This window comes from Electrophorus electricus, chromosome 6 (assembly GCF_041902795.1).
Source record: "Electrophorus electricus isolate QZ-2024a chromosome 6, ASM4190279v1, whole genome shotgun sequence".
In the NCBI taxonomy this organism is placed as follows: domain Eukaryota; kingdom Metazoa; phylum Chordata; class Actinopteri; order Gymnotiformes; family Gymnotidae; genus Electrophorus; species Electrophorus electricus.
In genome coordinates this window covers 30917371-30927055 of record NC_137502.1, presented here as the reverse complement: position 1 = coordinate 30927055, position 9685 = coordinate 30917371, and the positions used below count along the sequence as shown (strand labels likewise).

Genomic DNA, 9685 nt, shown 5'->3' with positions numbered 1-9685 from the left:
AGCAGGGGGAACTGACATTTTAAATCTCAGACACAACTGCCATTTTGAAATACTGTCTTTTCATGAGCTCAGAACTGGTAGCTGGTACCACTCTCTCTACCTCTCTTTCTATCTCTATCTCTCTCTCAATTCAACTCAATTCAGTGGTGCTTTATTGGCATGACAAATATTCACATTTGGATTGCCAAAGCTTTGATGAAGAAATTAACATGGTAAAAATGTTAATGATGACAACAATATTATAACCGCTAACAATAATAGTAACAACAACAATAACAATATAACTACAACAATACTCCTATTACCAATAATAATCATAATAATCATAATAATAATAATAATAATAAGTCTCTGTATCTCTGGTATCTGATATGGCCACTCACTGTCCATTAGACTGTGGCAGGAGTGTGAACATACAGTGCTGCCAGTGTGCTGAACTCTTTATGTTCACCAAGAACATATGGAAGCCTCTCTCTCTCTCTCTCTCTCTCTCTCTCTCTCTCTCTCTCTCTCTCTCTCTCTCTCTCTCTCTCTCTCTGCACAGTAGACACATGACCTTGGAAAAAAGTGGAAGGTTAACAAGTATTTTTCACGACAACAAACAGTTGCTTAAACTTGTTTCACTAAATTAGCCTCCGATTAGTATTAATTCCTGTAACAGACCACATGCTCTTTCCTGGCCTTACCAACCTGCCCTTACATGTTGCACAAATACTTTGAATAAGTTCATTTAAAAGTACGCTGGCGAATATCAACCTCACCTCCTAGCGCCAACCTGGAGCCTTGTATTTATCTTTCCTATTGATTTCTCTTATCGTTTTGATATGAATCCAACATAGTGTCACAAAGACGAATTTGAGAACAAATAGGCAACTAAAAAAATCAACAAATTTGCTTTGACCACCTGTTTAATAGTAGGTTAATTTTCACAAATAGATTTCTCTGTGAGCCCTAAGGTGAGGAGAGCGAATCTTACACCCAGTAGCATGAAAGGGAGGCTTGTTCAGTCAGCATTAACAAGATGCTTAACATGGTTCCATCTCATAGTGTAGTGCCAGTGGCCCATTTGATGTGACAACCATGATGTAATATAATGTTAATAAGAGTTTTCGTCTCGGATAATTGGTACTGGTCTGTGACAAACGTTCAGCGATATGCCAACTCATTGTTTTATCATCACTTTCTCTTTTTAAACCTGTGGAAAGCTCAACCATCTTCATCACCTCGACCCCCGCCCCTTCAGATTTCTCAGCCAAGTTCTGCCGTCAGACATCCGAAGCCTTTCGGTCCAAAGCCTTTTAGTTAAAACGTGTGAATCCTCGCTCTCACAGCGGCAACCTGATAATCTTCACAACATAAATTTACTGCTTATGAGCGTTTGCACGTCAGCACCCCGAAACAGGACGAATCAAGCGAGGTGAGCACACCTCTCTCCCGTCCTCCTCCCCTGTCTCTCGCTCCTTCCCTCCCTCCCTCTCGAGTTTCCTGCACCTGTCACACTTGTCAAATGCCTGTCAGTGTTCATATCTCCACTGGAGGTGAGGAGTGTGGCCCAAACATTGGCTGACAGGACATGGCCGGTGTTAAGTGACACAGGGTTTTCTTGCCGGGCGGGAACAGGGACCTCCTGCATTTCCACCTCTGGCTCTTTAATAAGACTGACCCTCGTTGTCATGTAGCCCTGAGATATCCTCGGCGCAGACAGAAGGTTCAGCGTCACTCACACCGCCTCAGCTATGTTCACGCCGTCGGGAAATCTAGCACTGGGATGAAGATCAATTTATGGCCTTTTTTTTTTTTTTTTGGAGAACCAGCAAAAAAAAAGACAAGGATTTTATGATCTAATCTCATTTAATAGATAAGGAAAATTATTGATGGTATCGAATTAATCTGGACTAACTGAACCATGAGGCTGATGCTAGTCATGGCCATATGGTAACATCATTTAATATTATGTGGAGAGGGCAATCTAAATGACACTGTTAAAAATACATGATGTATAAAGCATGTGGCTGGACTAAATTGATTTCACAGTGCTTGACGATCAAGGTGATGATCTCTATCAACATGACTTCCATCTCGGCTCTTTCCTTGGGCTGCTCCTGGGGGATGCTGGTTGTAATTGAACACCCATCATCTAATTTTCACTTCTCACTCAGTCACTCCCTGTAATCAGGATGACCTTCAGTGCAACCTTCCCATCATTTCCATGACACGCTCCAATCTTACATATGATTTACAATTGCCCTTGCACAAAAACATGCCTAGAAATTCCATTCTTGACAGTCGAACTATAGGCGTCGTCTTGGAAATCGCAACGCTGTTTCATACAGTTTTTGAACATAAGCTGTAAAGGAATGTGTTGCAGAGGGATCCGTGTCCTTCCTGGGTAGACATTAGAGTGGCTTTCTTTCATATTAACACTGTCATTAATGCTGTCTCATGCTTGAGCTCTTTGGAGCTGTTGGTACACTGAAACTGTGCACAATAACTGGAGCTTCAGACATTAGCATTGCCCACACATTTCCTAGCAAGAGCAGAAATGAGTTCTCTTATTGAATTGGTGTAATCATACACTACCTTTGTGTCACTTACTCACTCTCTCTCTCGCTCGCTCGCTCGCTCTCTCTCTCTCTCTCTCTCTCTCTGCAGTGTGCATGAGAGTATGATGTGGAAGAGGAGGAGATTTACATTGACTGACACATGATCTTTGTAGAAATGTCCTCTTCAGACAGTCGGAGACCAGAGGACCTTTTGCACCAGTTCCGGTTCTTTCAGCCACGTTGACACGTCTCGTCTGGGGTTCTTTATTTTATGCTATATCACATTGCCTTTGAATCTCAAAAGAAGAGATCAGATCCATCTGTTACAAAGATTTAATTGTACAATGTGTCACTTCATCTATTAAGCTGTTAAAGAGGTCTTACCTTATGACAGAAATAAATAACGTACAGCAAGTGATCCATGTTTTCGTTGAGGAAAATTGTCCCTGTTATACACCGTATATATTTCCATTGATGTCAGCCTCCTCTTGTGCTAACATCTCTGCTGGGCCAAGGTGCATACAAAACATTAGCCAAAGCCGAGGACAGGAATCAAGGTGACTGGAGTCCCAAACAGCCCAGAGCAACGGGAGTTCACGAGGAGGGCCACGTGGCGGTGCATGCTGGGAAATGAAGTAATTCTCAGAGCCACGGGTCTCTGAGGGCAAAGACTTGCCTCGGGCTGACTGTGCACATTGCCATGAAGGTGACTGTGTTCACTTGGCATAACTGAACTCATTTTTAAAAATGTAGCGGTCGGAAAGCTGAGTGTTCATATTTATGTGCAGGAATATGAATCGTATGTTACAGATTAGAAACTCCTTACATGTTAAATTACCATGTGTGAAAGTGGCATATATGTGGTACATATGAAAGCTTGAAGAGCATTTATGAATATTTATGAATATGATAAGGAAGGTATTCACACGTTTCTCAACAATAGCTTTTAGCTTTTAGATAAATGAGAATGAGAGTCTGCTTGAAATTGTACCATAATGTGCTTGAAGTGTCTGTAAAAGCTGGCGTTTCAATCTGACGACCATGGTGCATTGTGAACTTAGTCAGCTCCAATCTGCGTGATTCTGAACTCAATTTCATTAGTATTGTGGATTGTCCCTTCACTGCTACAGATGGGCCATGTGTTCCTCCTACAGACAACAGCTGAAATAATGGTTTTATTTAATAGTCAAACATCCAATTTATGACTTTTCAGACACCAGAAGGAGTGATTCCAAAGTCAAAGCCAAATTGCCATGCTGGAGCTAAACTGGCTTATGATGGCTGAGTGTCTAGGTCCCAGGTTTGTCTCCTAGCACAAACGTGGATTGACACAGGCTCAGAACAGGCCTGGCTAGTTTCACTGTAGTACCTTAGCTGGAGAGAGCTTCTAAAAACACACTATACAACCATACAAACCGAGCAAGACATGGTAGCCATCCACCTCTCTTCACAGTGTAGCTTCAACCCAAATCTAATACACTTGGCTCTAATGTTCAGAAGCTCCTTAAGTCCCTGATTAGCTGGATCAGGTGTGTTAGATTAGGAGTTTAATTAAACACTGCAGGGTGGGCCAAGAGCAGTCTGAACATTTAACACCTTCTCAGAACTAATCTTGTGGTGGATGGCGCGTTCACGATGTTCCCTCATCCGAGCGGTTGGCCCTGACTCCAAATGGAAGGCACGAGAGCTGAAAATGCTGGTCAGGCATGAGACATACCTTGAGGGCATTCCCAATCCTTCATGGCATTTGTGGGAACATGCTCCTTTCTTGCAGCCGTGTGTTTAAAGGCTGTGCTGGACTGAAGCTCAGACACGTAGACCACCATCATCCCAAACGGGCCGGTTACCGCTGGGAGTGTCTCTGACTCCGGCCTGCCCTCGCTCTTACATCTGGTCCTTCAGAGAGTGTCTTTGAGGCTGCTTAATCCGTCGCCATCACTGTCGTTAACGGCAGCCAGCCATGATGCTGTTTGTGTTTGTGTGTGTGTGTGTGTGTGTGTATGTATGTGGCCTTTTCTGTGCCACTGCATGTACCAAGATGGTTTTTCTGGACTAGATGAAATGGACGATGGGGTTTTTCCTATTGTAAATCCCTTTATAACCAAGGACTAGGCTTAATCCCCTCTTATTGTACCACGGAGATGCTGCATCACCTCAGCACGCATTTGTAGCCACTGACCGCTCTGTGTGCCTCCGTTAGGGAATTGGAAGCCGTGGGTACCCAGCCACGGTAATCTGATTAAAGTGACAAACAGCACATGTGGAGAGAACCAGGTTTCACACGTTTGTGAATGCAGGGGGGGGGGGGGGGGCACCAGAGCGTGTCTCTCCATGGGAAAAAAGAACTCGGTGAGATGAAGAGTGCCTCCAATGCTGAGTGGCTTCAAAATCCCCTCAGCAATATGCTCTGGTGTAGGATGCTCGCCCACTGAGGTCTATCAAACAGCGACGCTTGGTACAGGCCACGCCACTGACCTGCAGGTGTTGCCTGCTCCCCTCCTCAAACATCCGGAGCAGAGAGCAGCTGCTTCAGGCCGTCCCCATGCGAGAGCCCCTCTGCCCCAATACCCCAGTTCCTCAAAATCCGCAGGCAGGCGTCTCCACGCTGGGATCAAATGGGTTGAGAGCCCATGCTGTGGAATCAAAGGCTGGGATTAGCGTCCAGCCCCGGACCACAGGTGCAGCTCCGGGGACCCTCTCGGAAGGAGCTGGGGAGGGGAACAGGAACGCTGTGGAAAAAAACATCATCTACAGCTGTAAAACCAGGCCTTTCCTACACTTGAACTGTTTATGGTTGCTTGTGTGCCAGAATTCCATTTGCTGTGCTGAGTCAGACTTGAGCACATGACAGAAGATGGCAGCAGTTGCTGCCAACAACCGCGTAAGATGACTCTTGCTATTGGGTCGTTTCGATGTGGCAGTGGTTATATAGATGGGTTATGCAGCACATGTGTCAAGCACACCCACACACCCCTGAGCCTGTGTCTCCCTAACTTCATCAGCAAGGCAGGTCCTCATGTTCATAATGGCCATAAATCACAAACCAGCATTGATCCCATGTTAGGCCCTCTCTACATTGACTGTACATGAGAGAGAGAGAGAGAGAGAGAGAGAGAGAGAGAGAGAGAGAGAGAAAATAAAATGAAATGTAGACTAAAGTTTGTTTTATCAAGAGAGTCAAATGAAGTGGAAAGAGGGATAAATAGTTGAGAGAGAAAGAGAAGGAAAGAGTGAGAAATTGTGAGATACAGTGAAAGAGAAATAATGAGAGGCCATGAGAGAGAAAAAGAGAGAGAGAGAGAGAGAGAGAGAGAGAGAGAGAGAGAGAGAGAGAGAGAGAGCAGAAACATTCCCCCCATGGCTGCAGCACCTGTGGCATCGTTACCTGCCGCCGCGGCTGATCAAACCACCTCAGATATGCCGCCATCTGTGCAGTGCTCAGCATGGCTGCGGTCGCTGTGCGTCACAGGGCCACGCAGGAGACAACGCGATCCTGCAGACATCTGCCTCCAGCACAGCTCTGTTCCCCTAGCGGTCCTGCGTTAACCAGGAGAAGATCTCGCTCCTGTTCACCGCACGAACCTTTGGGGATGATGTGTGCGTGTGTCTGTGTGGATGCATTATATAGGAGTGTGTTTTGCGTTTGACTGAGTGCAATGTGCATGCCGGAGCGCATGTGTGTGTGTGTGTGTGTGTGTTTGTGTGTGTGTGTGTGTGTGTGTGTGTGTGTGTGTGTGTGTGTGTGCACGCGCACATTCCTGGCTCTATTCCAGGCACTGTTGCTTAATAACAGAGTAGTCCCTGTATATTTGCTGTCAAAGTGACACCACCCATCAAACCACTGGCCTTCAGAGTTGCAGGGTGGGTCTGTCACACACACACACACACACACACACACACTCACACAAACTCCAAATCTAGCATTAGACATCCTGTCTGTGCGAATCACATTACCAGTCTTGTAAAATTATTTGTCAAAGCTGCATTATTACCAAGGCTCATAAATCCCGCCCCTATCTCGATCTCTCATGCCTCTTCTCTCTCAGGGGGGAAGATCTTGTAGTGCAGCGGCTGTTGTGTTTTGAATATTTCTGCTGGAGCTCAGCCAATTGATCTGCTACTGGCGGGGGCAGAATCTGGCCTGTAGGGTAAAGCACATTTCTCCGGCAAAATCTATGGGGTGCAGCGGAGCGCCTAATGCAACCTTTATTTGAAATGTTACAATTTGGTAGAGGGAAAATCACAGTGAATTAATTGTGGAACGCTCGGCTGAATGTTGCCTCAACAGCACAATCGTATCAGTTACAGCTTTTCCTCGCTTGGAAATGTTTGATATAGCTTGAACATCTCAGTAATTAGTTCTTCAAGTCGACTTTCCATTGGGCATGCTACAATCAGAGAATGGGAACCGCTTACTGATTATGTTCATAGAACAAAATAAGTCCTTTGAAAGGCTTCCATCCGTGACTAGAATAACAGACCTCTGTAATCGTCACATGGTGCTGTACACCAGGAATCGCTGAGTCTGAAGACTACAACACTAATGTCCAATGTCCTGCAGGCTGCTTTCATAAACACCAGTCCAAGTCTAGTGTTGGACTGGAAGAGACGCTGAATGAGAACTCACCATGTAGTTAATTATTTAATCAAATTTAGCCTGCTGAATATGGCGCCTGTACCCAAAAAGAGTGTTCATGCTAATCTGATTCCTGTAAACGTAAACATAATTGCATACCTCACTTTTATTTTAATATTATAATACACAATATCCTGGGTTAAAAATATCAAAATAAAAATTATATCCAGGGTCACCGTGTAGCATCCACCACAAATCAAGACCAACAAGGCACTTGTGCAATTAGGCACCGCACGCCAGGGGGTGAGGGGTCCAGTACTCCTCCAGTGGAGTCCAAGGGGAGTGTTTTGACCAAACACAGCTACCTCCCACTGTCGGATTGAACAGGGAAAGAGACCGTGCCAAGTGTGTAGTGACATCTGTTTATCCGAGTCTTTAACATCACGCAGCAAGGGAGAGTGACCCGGTACTGAATATTTCATGTTGACAAAACGTGTAGGGAACCGCACGAGGCCGAGCGGTGTCGACGCCCACGCTGCTAAAGTGCACGTGAGCAGGGCGGCAGCGCTCATGCTGCACAGTGAACGAGGCGGGGGGGCTCAGGCCACGCATTCCCAACCGTCTCCTGTGCCACATACTGCATAGCCACGTGACCTTTCCACCACGTTAACACTGGAGGCCATAGCCATAGACCAGCCCTGCTTGGGGGGATCCCCCCCCCGCCTCTCTTTGAGGGTGGGGCGGGGGTTCCGTGGAGACGTAGGTCACTTGGCCTGCCAGGCGCCGTGCTCGGCGCTTCCTGACGCCGACTCTTAGGGTCTGGAATCCAGCCAGGGCTGTGAAACCCAATCCCGCGCCGTAATTGACTGCGATGGATCCATAACAAGAGAAAGAGAGAGATGTCAAAATGAAATTACACGGCACGCATGGCCGCCGTGGCTGCAGTGCTCCTGTTGATTGGGACTTTTTAAAGGGCTCTTTCACACCTCATTGGATTTCAATTAGCAGGTGAGAGGAGCCTGCGTTGCCGCTGCTAACCAGTTGCACTCGCTGACATTTCACCACTGGGTTGAAGAGGAATTCATTTTGCCCTGTTTTTTTTTTTTTTTCTCCCCCCTGTTCCTTCTCCACCTTCCCCTTGTGTGGAGAACAGACGTGGGGGGAAGGGCTGCAAGATCCGTCACCTCCTCCGGTGTGGGGAACGGGAGAGCCTCCCTCTGGCTTCAGGGATGGACCGTTTCCATCCACTGGTCTCAGATCAAGAGTACTTAGCAGGGAGGGAGAGAGAGCGCAAGAGAGAGATATATTTTTTTAATGTTCTTTTAATTTATTTATTTGTTTTTTTAGCATGGCCTGAGCTTCACCTAATGGCACCAACGCAGAGACAGATCTCCTAACATGTGGCCACGGGGCATCACATGAGGAGCAGTCACGGGTGCCAGGACCGACACGAGAAGACAAATCAGCTGAACCAGACGTGAACTGTAACCCACTGTGAAGAAAAGTGTGGTTTTTTTTATACTGCTACAGGTTCAGGAGCATCTACACTAGATGCAGTGAAACCAGGCCAGTTATAACGCGCAAAGCGCTGACAGCCCGGCTAGGACGCATTTACAGCGATGCTAAAAAAAAAAGAATCGTGAACAAAAGCATTTTCCTGGGAAGACAAAGAGTTTCACGACGAAGCATTTTGGAACAACAGGAGATGAAGGTAGGGAAGTGCAGCCCGTCTTCCTGTTGGCCGCTTCAGAGGATCGTTCTGGGCTCCAGACACATGACAGCGGAATGTGAGGCAGATGGAACAGGAGATCTATAACAAGAGTGTCACCAGCAGGCTTCTGACAGCGACGCACACACGCGCACACACACAGAAAAACAGGCTGTAAAAAAAGACGTGCCCATCGCTCCCCTTCTTAGTCACAAACAGCTTGCAAAGAATTGTTTTGGAGAGGACATATGGGCAGTGGTGGGCCATGTCTGTGCACCGTGAAGCCTGCCACGTGGACTCCGTTAGACAACAGACTGAGCAGGACGACTGAGACAGACAAGCCTTGAATACGCTGACGGGAGGAGCCGCGCAGGAGTGAACGCGCTGGAAATGCCACGTTCCCGAGGCTTCCTGGTATTTATGCAGCGCGGTGGCTGACGTACAGGAGCGATGTGTCATTCCTGACACGCCGAGGAATTCGGCTGGCCGGTGGCCGACGCCGCCGTCACGGCTTCGGCACTCGACGAGTGGCGCCGGCTTCTGCACGCGCGTGTGCGCGTCCTCGCACGAGCGTGCGGTTGGGGCTCCACCCAATTTGGTGGTGTCTCGAGTGTTGGACGTGGTCTTGTGCATCAGCAGATGAGCAGGGGGAGGCTGGGGCTTCACATTCTATCTGAGGCAAGGAGAAAGAAAGAGAAAAAGCGAGAGAGAGAGAGAGAGAGGGGGAGAGAGAGAGAGAGAGAGAGGGAGAGAGAGAGAGAGAGAGAGAGAGAGAGGGGGAGAGAGAGAGAGAGAGAGAGAGAGAGAGAGAGAGAGAGAGAGAGGGGGAGATGGGAGTCCTGGGTCGCTCCAATTACA

The 9685-nt window shown here is 47.2% G+C and overlaps 1 long non-coding RNA gene across 2 annotated transcripts in view; it reads right to left on the bottom strand.

The window, feature by feature from the left end:
* The window catches only part of LOC113572038 (uncharacterized), a 6847-nt gene extending 3785 nt beyond the window's left edge, over positions 1 to 3062 (bottom strand). The window contains exons 1-2 of one of the 2 annotated variants that reach the window (XR_014124264.1): positions 2928 to 3062; positions 2596 to 2839 (exon numbers count right to left, since the gene is read on the bottom strand). This is a non-coding gene — a long non-coding RNA (uncharacterized LOC113572038). The remainder of the gene's footprint in view (positions 1 to 2595; positions 2840 to 2927) is intronic. The other variant, XR_003410061.3, reaches the window with a different exon arrangement.
* Between the last annotated feature and the right edge of the window lie 6623 nt (positions 3063 to 9685).